The 12,477-nt window shown below is 41.9% G+C and overlaps 1 protein-coding gene across 5 annotated transcripts in view; it reads right to left on the reverse strand.

The window, feature by feature from the left end:
• LOC137375309 (polyamine-transporting ATPase 13A3-like) overlaps positions 1–12,477 on the reverse strand; it is a 251,151-nt gene that overhangs the window by 177,930 nt on the left and 60,744 nt on the right. The window lies entirely within an intron of this gene.

The raw sequence follows: 12,477 nt of genomic DNA on the forward strand, positions 1-12,477 counted from the left end.
AGTTCGCCAGAGATCAAAAGTAATTTGTCCAGTAGTTTTCCTTTGGAACAGACCTTGTTGTACTAAAATGATACTGTTAATAATACTTGAAACAACTGATGGTTATTTGTTACTTACTTAATTTTAGTTACATATAAAAATGTTTAAATGTAAAATGTTTGAACTTTTTACTGCTCAAGCAGTTTACAGTTAATCAGTTTCAAGTTGTTATGTATAATGCACTTGGTGTCCCAGACTAGACATCAGCTGTAGTAAGTACCACCAGTGAAGTATTTGCTTTGAAATATTGCTTTTACTTCTCTGCAACTCAGCACAAACACAATAGCACTATTACATTTTGCCAAAGTTGTTTAAGATTCAAACAATAAAAGTCAACTGTTACATTTGTACAAAGGATGTGGTCCAGTCTTATTATACTCCAATGGAGCCTTCATTATTCTTTGATGCATGCAATGTCACAAATTCAATGATACAGATTCCATGTGCATGAGGTCAACATGATTTTATCTGCAAGTTTGTGGCCTATAGATTATGTTGCTGACCAAGCCCTTCCTAGAACTTTCAGTAATCTCATTTGCACACTACATCATAAAACAAAAGCAATTTATTTGTTGCAGGGGAGGGGTGAGGGGGAAGTGATTCAAATGAAGCTATAGCTACTAACAGAAAATTATGCAATGCTGATCAGAGTATTTCCAGAATCGTTATGGCCCTTTTTTTCCGCCACATGAATTCTGTGTTTAGGTTGTCGGGAATGGCATACCATCTATTGCAAGCACCCAGTGCCAGTATCAAGATCTCTCTCAGGTTAATGGGCAAGTACGCAGATGCCACCCATCCTCAGAATATTTTACATTACTGCATCAATGTGATATTTTCCACTTCAGAACCTAGCTATCCCGTTGCCTGTCTCAGGGAAATAGCCAATTTTGTGCTGATGCAGTTTTGTGGCACATCAACTAGGAATTCAATTGAGACTACCCAAACTCATCTAACAAAGGACCCTTACCATCCAGCAGAGCAGATGTGTATCTCACCAAACTGGGTTTAGTTTAGTTTAGTTTAGTTTAGAGAGACAGCACTGAAACAGGCCCTTCGGCCCACCGAGTCTGTGCCGACCATCAACCACCCATTTTTATACTAATCCTACACTAATCCCATATTCCTACCACATCCCCACCTGTCCCTATATTTCCCTACCAGCTACCTATACTAGGGGCAATTTATAATGGCAAATTAACCTATCAACCTGCAAGTCTTTGGCATGTGGGAGGAAACCGGAGCACCCGGAGGAAACCCACGCAGACACAGGGAGAACTTGCAAACTCCACACAGGCAGTACCCAGAATTGAACCCGGGTTGCTGGAGTTGTGAGCCTGCGGTGCTAACCACTGCGCCACTGTGGGTTGATGTGTGATGTACTCTACGTGGATTTTAGCAAGAATTTTGACAAGGTCCCATATGGCAGACTGGTCAGAAATGCAAAAGCCCATGGGATGCAGGGAAAAGTGACAAGTTGGATCCAAAATTGGCTCCATGGCAAGAAGCAAAGGGTAATGGTTGACAAGTGTTTTTGTGACTGATAGGCTGTTTACAGTGGGGTTCCACTGTGCCCTCGGTACTAGGCAACATTTCTGTCAACTGTGTGGCCAAAACTCCTCATGCAGGCCATGCACAAGTTGGCCACTTTAGGTTACCACATATGTGCAAGCGCACAAAAATTTAAAGGGGCCATGCACTACAACAAATCGCCCACCCACTCAAAAAAAAATTAGTGGGGACGTTGGCACTAGCTCCCTTGCAGTTTGCAGTATACGTCAATAATTTTGACGTAACTGTAGGCAGCATGATTAAGCGCTTTGCAAATTATACAAAATGTCGGTATAGTTGATGAAGAAAGCTGTAGACTGCAGTAAGATATCAAAGAATTGGACAGCTGGGCAGAAAAATGGCAAATGGAATTCAATCTGGAGAAGTAAGAGGCAATGCATTTGGGGAAGACAAACAAGACAAGGGAATACACAACAAATGGTTGTATTCTGAAGTGTAGAGGAAAAGAAGGATCTTGGAATGCATGTCCACAGATCCCTGAAGTTGGCAGAACAGGTAGATATGGTGGTCAAGAAGGTACATGGTATTATTTTCCTTCATTGGCCGAGGTAAAGCATAAAAACAGGGAGGTTATTCTAGAAATGTATAAAACATTAGTTAGACTGTAACTAGAGTACTGTGGACAATTCTGGTCACCGCATTACAGGAAGGATGTGATCGCACTAGAGAATGTACAGAGGAGATTTACAAAGATGATGCCAGCAAGAGAGAATCCTAGCTACAAGGAAAGATTGGATAGACTGGGGTTGCTATCTTTGGAAAGAGGAGGCTGAGGGAAGATTTAATTGAGCTGTATAAAATTATGAGGGGCCTAGATAGAGTGATCAGGAAGGACCTATTTCAATTAGCAGGGAGGTCAATAATCATGTGCATAGATTTAAAGTAATTGGTAGAAGGAATAGAGGGGTGCTGTGGAGTAATTTTTTCACCCAGAGGGTGATGGGAGTCTGGAAATCACTGCCTGAAAGGGTGATTTTACCTCCTCTCTCCTCGCTATCCAAGGTCCCAAACACTCCTTTCAGATGAAGCAGCGATTTACTTGTACTTATTTCAATTTAGTATACTGTATTCGCTGCTCACCATGTGGTCTCCCCTACATTGGAGAGACCAAGTGCAGATTGGGTGACTGCTTTCAGAACACCTCTGCTCAGTCCAAAAACATGACCCCGAGCTTTCGGTTGCTTGCCATTTCAACACCTCCCTGCTCTCATGCCCATGTTTCTGTCCTGGGCCTGCTGCAGTGTTCCAGCGGACATCAACGCAAGCTTGAGGAACAGCACCTTATTTCCCGATTAGGCATGCTACCGTCTACCGGACTGAATATTGAGTTCAATAACTTCAGAACATGACTTGCCCTTTTTAAAAAAATTTATTTTGTTGCATCTTTTTTTTACTATATGCCTGCCTACCAGTCTTTTCATGTTTGTGCTTTTTGCTCGTGCTGCTCATTACTCTGTCATTAACCCTCCCTTTGCACTAATGCTTCGTCTTTCACCAAACCATTAGCACATTCTCTTTGCCTTTGTCCCATGACCTCCTTGTCAGTTAATCTCTCCGGCCCTCTGTCCGATCACACACCTTCCCTTTTTTTCTCTTTTCCCCCACCCCCGCTTTATTTGCTTAAAACCTATTCTATTTCTAACCTTTGCCAGTTCTGATGAAAGGTCACTGACCTGAAACATTAACTCTGCTTCTCTCTCCACAGATGCTGCCAAATCTGCTGAGTATTTCCAGCACTTCCTGCTTTTATTCCATGATCCCTTATGTTGCCTATTAACCTTTGGTGCAGCACCTGATTGAGTGGCTTTTTGAAATCCAGGTATACTACATCTACTGGTTCCCTTTTATCTACCCTACTACTTACATCCTCAAAAATCTAATAAATTTGTCAAACAGGATTTCCCTTTAGTAAAACCATGTTGACTTGTTCTAATCATACTGGGCTTTTCTAAGTGTGTCAAGACTTCTTTAATAATAGATTCCATCATTTTCCAAACAACTAATGTTATTCGAACTGGCCTATAGTTCCCCATTTTCTCTCCCCCTCCTTTCTCGAAAAGCGGTGTAACATTTACCAACTTCAAATTTGATGGGGCCATTCTCAAATCTAAGAAATTTTGGAAAATTATAGCTCGTGCATCCACTATCTCTGCAGCTATCCCTTTTAGAACCCTAGGTTGTAGGCTATCAGGTCCCAGAATTTGTCAGACTGTAGTCCTTTAAGTTTCTCTAATACTTTTTCACTGCTGATATGTATTTCCTTAATTTCCTCACTCTTTTACAGCCCCCAGGTTACCGTCTATTTCTGGTACGCAGCTTGCAGCTTCTACTGTGAAGCCAGACACAAAATACGTGTTCGATGCCTCTGCTATTTCCTCATTCCCCATAATTTTTCCTGTCTCTGCTTCTAAAAGGACCAACCTTTACTTTGGCTACTCTCTTCCATTTTGTATACCTATAAAAGCTCTTGTAATCTGTTTTTATATTTCTTCTTTTGGGCCTCCTTATCTCAAGAGACAATGGATACGCGCCTGGAGGTGGTCAGTGGTTTGTGAAGCAGCGCCTGGAGTGGCTATAAAGGCCAATTCTGGAGTGACAGGCTCTTCCACAGGTGCTGCAGAGAAATTTGTTTGTTGGGGCTGTTGCACAGTTGGCTCTCCCCTTGCGCCTCTGTCTTTTTTCCTGCCAACTACTAAGTCTCTTCGACTCGCCACAATTTAGCCCTGTCTTTATGGCTGCCCGCCAGCTCTGGCGAATGCTGGCAACTGACTCCCACGACTTGTGATCAATGTCACACGATTTCATGTCGCGTTTGCAGACGTCTTTATAACGGAGACATGGACGGCCGGTGGGTCTGATACCAGTGGCGAGCTCGCTGTACAATGTGTCTTTGGGGATCCTGCCATCTTCCATGCGGCTCACATGGCCAAGCCATCTCAAGCGCCGCTGACTCAGTAGTGTGTATAAGCTGGGGGTGTTGGCCGCTTCAAGGACTTCTGTGTTGGAGATATAGTCCTGCCACCTGATGCCAATTATTCTCCGAAGGCAGCGAAGATGGAATGAATTGAGACGTCGCTCTTGGCTGGCATACGTTGTCCAGGCCTCGCTGCCGTAGAGCAAGGTACTGAGGACACAGGCCTGATACACTCGGACTTTTGTGTTCCGTGTCAGTGCGCCATTTTCCCACACTCTCTTGGCCAGTCTGGCCATAGCAGTGGAAGCCTTACCCATGCGCTTGTTGATTTCTGCATCTAGAGACAGGTTACTGGTGATAGTTGAGCCTAGGTAGGTGAACTCTTGAACCACTTCCAGAGCGTGGTCGCCAATATTGATGGATGGAGCATTTCTGACATCCTGCCCCATGATGTTCGTTTTCTTGAGGCTGATGGTTAGGCCAAATTCATTGCAGGCAGACGCAAACCTGTCGATGAGACTCTGCAGGCATTCTTCAGTGTGAGATGTTAAAGCAGCATCGTCAGCAAAGAGGAGTTCTCTGATGAGGACTTTCCGTACTTTGGACTTTGCTCTTAGACGGGCAAGGTTGAACAACCTGCCCCCTGATCTTGTGTGGAGGAAAATTCCTTCTTCAGAGGATTTGAACGCATGTGAAAGCAGCAGGGAGAAGAAAATCCCAAAAAGTGTATACCTATAAAAGCTCTTGTAATCTGTTTTTATATTACTGGCTAGTTTACTCTCATTTTTTTTCCTCTTTTTAAATCAACATTTTGGTGGCCCTGTGCTGGTTTCTAAAACACTCCCAATCCTCAGACTTGCTACTGTTTTTTGCAACATTGTAATCCTTCTTTTAATCTAATACTATCCTAAGCTTCCTGAGTGAGCCAGACAGGTTTTTCTTGCTGAGTTTTTGTTTTTCAATGGAATGTATTATTGTTGAACATTTTGAATTGTTCCTTTAAAAGGTTTCCCAGTGTTCATTTACCGCCACACCTTTCAGTCTATTTACCCAATTTACCCTAGCCAGTTCTCCCCTCATGCCTACGTATTGGCTTTAAGATTGTATGTTACTTTCAATCTTTAATTCAATGATATTATGATCACTATTCCCCAGTGGATCATTTACCATGTCATTACTAATTAACCCTGCTTCATAGTCCTGTGTTTTTTTTTCTCTCCTCGGAAATATTGCAGTGCATCTTTAAGATTGTAAAGAGATCAGTGCATCTTTAAGAACTCTCCAGAGATAGTGAGCCAAAATGCATTCTAGCTGCCATGCAACAGCCATAGACAGAGAAAACAGAGATTCAACATTGCAATTTTGACTTTTAAAAATTAGCTGAATAGCAGTCAGTTGAGATAGACTGTTCCGGCAAGTGAAGGAAGGAGGAGAGCTCTCTGAAACTATTTAAACTGAAAGATGAGAAGTTGATTTATTTCTCTCTCAAAATTCTAAAAAGTTTCAAGCCAAATTAATTCCTTAAAGAAATAAGAAAAACGGCTTTTTTCTTTCACAACAAATTATTGATCTGCTGTGTTCATCGCTGAAAAAAGAGTTTATTATAACAACAGCCAAACTGTTGAACCCCTAACACTTTTCTCATCAGACCTTGGAAGACCATAAGTGAACTTTGACTGTGTGGTATTGGGGGACTGTTCATCGGGAACGTAATCTGCAAAGACTTTTTTCCCTATTTTTTCGGTCAGCTAATTTAAAACTGAATATATGTATGCAAATGCGGGAGTTAGATTTTTAAATAGGAAGTTATAAGGTCTTCAGATATTGGTTTATCTTAGTGTTTAAGATTTTATTTCTTTTTATTAAATAGTTAATTTGTTGAGATCTAAAGATACATGGTTTGGTTCACTTCATTCAGGGGTTACTAGATTGTTCAATTTGGCTGCTATTTTACTTTCCAATTTGGAAAGCTTAAAGAAATATGATGTGATTTGTGGAGCAATGGGACTGAATTGACAGTGCGTTGCTCCTACCACAATCAGAATCACATATTTTGATTGGGGGCTTTGTCCTGAGTGATCGTAACGAGTCAGTCCCACAACATAATGCTCCAAGAAACTGTCCTGAAAACAATCTACAAACTCATCTTCTGGACCACTCTTGCCAATTTCATTGTCCCAGTCTACATGAAGAATAAAGTCCCCCGCAATTATTACATTTTATTTGTTACAAGCTCCAATAATTTCTTGTTTAATGCTCTGTCCAACGGTATAACTACTGTTAGGGGGCCTATAAACTACTCCCACCAGTGTTTTCTGATTCTTGCTATTCCTGAATCTACTTTATGATCTTCTGAGGCCAGATGCTTTCTCACGAATGTCCGTATGTCATCCTTCACTACCCCTCCTCTTTTGCCATTCTGTCTGTCCTTCCGAAATATTGTGTACCCTGGAATATTTATTTCCCCACCTAGATCACCTTGTAACCATGTTTCTGTAATGGCGATTAGATCTAAATCATTTACCACTATTTGTGCCACTAGTTCATCTATCTTACTGCAGATGCTTTGCACATTCAGATAAAGAACTTTTAATCTCATTTTTTACATCTATTCCCTGCAATGACCTTATTCGTTGATGAACAATTTTTGTTAAACTCTCTGTCACTTCTTGCCCCATTCTGCTTGTCTTTGCACACAATGCTATACTGTCCGATGCCTTGACCTTTCTCTTTGCATTTCTAAACCTCCCCTCACCCAAATCCTCTCCCCACCACCCCACCAGCCCCGCCACCCACCACCCCCCCCCCCCCACCCCACCAGTGTTAGTTCACAACCTCTAGCCTTATCTGCTGGCGCACTCTAAAGTTTGTACACTCTGTCCCTTCCTGCCACGCTCTGATCATCATTACCCTTATAGCTATCTTGCTCTCTTGCTTTCTCCCCACTCTTTAAATTATCACATCTTCCCTCACTTAATCCCTCCCCCACCCCCCAAATATTTAGTTTAAAACCCTCTCTACCGCCCATTTTATACGCCTCGCCAGAACACTGGTCGCAGCACAGTTCAGGTGAAGATCATCTCAATGGTGCAGCTCCCACTTTCCCAGTACTGGTGCCAGTGCCTCGTGAATCAAAGCCCATTTCTCCCACACCTATCTTTGAGCCAAGCATTTAACTCACTAATCTTATTTACCCTACATCAATTTGCTCTTGGCTCAGGGATTAACCCAGAGATTATTAACCCAGAGATTATTACCTTTTGAGGTTCCTCTTTTTTAATTTAGCCCTTAGCTGCTCATACTCCCTACGCACAGCCTCTTTCCTAGTCCTATGCCATTGGTACCCACGTGGACTACAACAACTGGATTCTCCCTCTCGCACTGCAAGTTCCTCTCCAGCCCTGAGAAGATGTCCTGAACCCTGGCACCGGGCAGGCAACATGGCCTTCTGGACTGTCGCTCTTGGCTGCAGAGTGTCTATAATGCGTGCTGCTTGAGTGCACAGAGTGTAAAGAAGGGAGTTTGGTAAGTGTCAGGATTTTAAGGGTTCATCTCTCTGCAGTCTTTTTTTTTTGTTTACATTGTGCAATTAACTAACATTACTGTTTAAGAGGCAAGTTAAGTTTCTTCAAGCTTGAAAACAAAAATATACAAGCTCTCTGAGTGTAGCTGTAGCTAGGTAATTAGGTAGTTAGCTTAAACTGGTCTCTGAGCTCCAGCAGAGCTCTAGCAAAGCTGACACATCATTGTTTTTCAGAGAGTATAAATTCTTTGGTCTCTGGGTGCTGCTTGTCTGTACTGCATGCTGCTTGAGAGCACAGAGTGTGAGAAGGGGAGTTTGGTGAATGAGGGAGTTCAGTGAAGAGAGGAACTATAAATTAATTAAGAAAAATAAATGTAATTTAATTAACACAATAAAGATGGGAGGACAGGTGATGTGTCGTGGCTGCAGTATGTGCGAGCTCCTGGATGCCACGTCAATCCATGCCAACCACATCGGTAGTAAGTGTCTGCAGCTTGAGGAGATTTGGCTGAGAGTAGATGAGCTGGAGGCCGAGCTGCAGACATTGCAATGCATCAGGGAGAATGACACGTTGTTCCAGAAGGCAGTCACACTCCTTAGGATAGGGTCGTCTGATTTAGTCAGTGGTCAGGGACAGGAGGCTGTGACTGCGAGTCAAGCAGGTAAGGGGATCGCGTAGAGGGGAGCAGAGCAGCCTCTGCTCTTGCAATTGAGCAACAAGTTTGAGGTTCTTGCAGTTTGTATGGACAAGAGCAAGGGATGTAGTGTGCATGAGCAGTCTGACCATGGTATCATGATACAGGAAGACATTTAAGTGGGGGGAGTTAACAGAAATGTAGGAGTGTAGGGGGCAGTATAGTCAGAGGGATAGACACTGTTCTCTGCAGCCGCACGAGAGTCCAGAAAGCTGTGTTGCCTGCCCGGTGCCAGGGTTTGGGACATTTGCTCAGGGCTGAAGAGGAACTTGTGGGTGGGGGAGAAGGGGGTGGAGGATCCAGTGGTCATGATCCACGTAGGTACCAACGACATAGACAGGACTAGGAAAGAGGCTCTGCATAGTGAGTATGAGTAACTAGGCACTAAATTAAAATGCAGAACCTCAAAAAAATAATAATCTCTGGAGCCACATGCAAATTGGCATAGGGTAAATAAGATTAGAGAGATGAATGTGTGGTTCAAAGACTGGTGTGGGAGAAGTGGGTTCCAGTTTGTGGGGCACTGGCACCAGTACTGGAGAAAGTGGAGGCTGTACCATTGGGACAGACTTCACCTGAACCGTCCTGGGACCAGTGCTCTAGCGAGTTGTATAACTAGGGAAGTAGAGAGGGCTTTAAAGTAAATAGAGCGGTGGGGACAGAGATCATGTAAGGGAAGATTAAGTAAATTAAAAGGGAAATGACAAAGCAATAGATCAAGGTAGCAATAAAGGTAATGATGATCAGAATATGGCAGGAAGGGACAGTGATTGCAAACTCGAGTGTGCCAGCAGATAGGGCAAGAGTTTACAAAAACTGTAAAAAAAAAGGGCTCTGTATCTGAATGCTCACAGCATTTGCAATAAAACTGATGAATTGTCGCTGAAATAGAAATTCATATGTATGACTGGATAGCCATTACAGAAATGTGGCTACAAGGAAACCAAAGTTGGGATCTGAATATCCAAGGGTACATGACATTCAGGAAGGACAGGAAGCTGGGAAAAGGTGGTATGGTAACTCTGTCAATTAAAAAGTGCATTAGTACTGTAGTGAGAGATTACCTTAGTTCTAAAGATCAAGATGTAGAATCAGTTTGGGTGGAAGAAAGAAAAAGTAAGGGGCAGAAAACATTGGACGGAGTTGCTTACAGGCCACCAAACAGCAGTGATTATGTAAATCACAGTATAAATTAGGAAATATGAGGTGCATTTAGTAAGGGTAATACAACAATCATGGGAGATTTCAATCTACATATAACTGAGTAAACTTTATTAGTACTAAAATAAAAGCAAAATACTGTGGATGCTGGAAATCTGAAACCTGAAATCCCACAGATGCTGTCAGACCTGCTGAGTGGTTCCAGCATTTCTTGTTTTTATTTATTAGTACTAATGTTGTGGAGGACAAATTCTTGTAAGTATGATAGTTTTCTGGAGCAGTACGTTGAGGAACCAACCAGGGAATGGGCTACTTTAGATTTGGTACTGTGCAATGAAAAAGGGCTAATTAATAATCTCGTTGTAAAGGAGCCTTTAGGGAAGAGTGGCCATAATATGATAGAATTTTAAATAAAATTTGAAAGTGATGTAATTCCATCAGAAACTAGGGTCTTAAATCTAAGCAAAGGAAACTATGAAGGTATGAGGGGAAAATTAGCTATGGTGGATTGGGAAACTACGTTAAAAGGTATGACGGTAGACAGGCTAACATTTAAAGAACTATGACATAGTTTACAACAAAAATACAGTCCTTTAATACACAAAAACCCAGCAAGGAAAGTGTTCAAACCATGGCTAATGAAAGAAATCAAAGGATTATAGAAGCTCAAAGGAAGAGGCATATAAAGTTGCCAAAAAAAAGGCAAGCCTGAGGATTGGGAGTATTTCAGAATCCTGCAAAGGAGGACCAAGAACAAGATTAAAGAGAAGAAAAATAGAATATGAGAGTAAACTAGGGGAAACATAAAAACGGACTGTAAAAGCATCTACAGGTATGTAAAAAGAAAAAGATTAGCAAAGACAAATGTGGGTCCATTACAAGCAGAGTCAGGAGAATTTATAATGGGGAATAAGGAACTGGCAAGAAACTAAAATACTTTGTGTCTGTCTTCACGGATGAAAATACTAAAAACTTCACAGAAATAATTGAGAATCAGGGGACTAGTGTAAATGAGGAACTGCAAGATATTAATATTAGTAAAAAGAAAGTACCCAAGAAATTAATGGGACTTCAAGTAGATAAATCCCCTGGACCTGATAATCTACATCCCAAAGCGTTGAAAGAGATGGCTGCAGAGATAGTAAGGTGGTCATCTTTCAAAATTCTATATACTCTGGAATGGTTCCTTCAAATTGAAAGGTGGCAAATGTAACCCACTATTTAAGAAAGGAGGTAGAGAGGAAACAGGGTACTACAGACCTGTTAGCCCGACATCAGTAGCAGGGAAAATACTAGAATGTATAATAAATGATGTGATAACAGGACACTTAGAAAATAATGGTAGGATTGGGCAGAGTCAACATGGATTTATGAAAGAGAAATCTGGTTTAACAAACCTTTCAGAGTTTTTTTGAGGATGTAACTAGCAGAGTAGGTATATTTAGATTTTCAGAAAGCTTTTGATAAGGTCCCACACAAGAGGTTGGTAAACAAAATTAGAGCACATGGAATTGGGGGGAATATACTGGCATGGATTGAGAACTGATTAACAGACAGAAAACAGAGTGTAGGAACAAATGAGTCATTTTTGGATTGGCAGGCTGTGACTAGTGGGGTACTTCAAGGATCAATGTTTGGGCCCCAGCTATTTACAATCTATATCAATGATTTGGATATGGGGATTAAAATGTACTATTTCCAAGTTTGCAGATGACGCAAAACGAGGTGGAAGTGTGAGTTGTGAGGAGGATGCAAAGATACTTCAAGGGGATTTGAGAGACGAAGAGAGTGGGCAAGAATTTGGCAGAAGGAATACAATGTGGAGACACGTGAGGTTATCCACTTTGGTAGGAAAAACAGAAATACAGAGTCCTTCTTAAAGTGAGAGGTTGGGAAGTGTTGAATTTCAAAGGGACTTGGATGTCCATGTTCATGAGTCACTGAAAGCTAGCACGCAGGTATAGCAAGCAATTAAGGAGGCAAATGGTATACTAGCCTTCATTACAAGAGGATTTGAGTATAGGAATAAAGGGGTCTTACTGCAATTATATAGAGGCTCGGTGAGATCGCAGTTGGAGTACTGTGTGCAATTTTAGTCTCCTTACCTAAGGAAAGATATTCTGGCCATAGAGGCAGTGCAAGGAAGTTTCAACAAACCAATTCTATGAGGAAGGATTAAATAGATTGGGCCTTTATTCGCTGAAGTTTAGAAGAATGAGAGGTGATCTCATTCAAACATACAAAATTCTTCCAGGGCTCGACAGGGTAGATGCAGGAAGGATGTTTCCCCTGGCTGGGGCAGTCCATATAGGACTGAGATGAGGAGGAATTTCTTCACTCAGAGGGTGCTGAATCTTTGGAATTCTCTGCCCCCGAGGGCTGTGGAGGCTCAGTTGTTGAGTATGTGCAAGACTGAGATCAACAGATTTCTACATAATTAAAAACATCAAGGATTACAGGGATAGTGCAGGAAAATGATGTTGAAGCAGAAGATCAGCCATGATCTCACTGAATGGCGGAGTGGGCTTGAAGGGCTGAATGGCCTACTCCTGCTCCTATTTCTTATGTTATAT

This window comes from Heterodontus francisci, chromosome 11 (assembly GCF_036365525.1).
Source record: "Heterodontus francisci isolate sHetFra1 chromosome 11, sHetFra1.hap1, whole genome shotgun sequence".
Lineage (NCBI taxonomy): Eukaryota > Metazoa > Chordata > Chondrichthyes > Heterodontiformes > Heterodontidae > Heterodontus > Heterodontus francisci.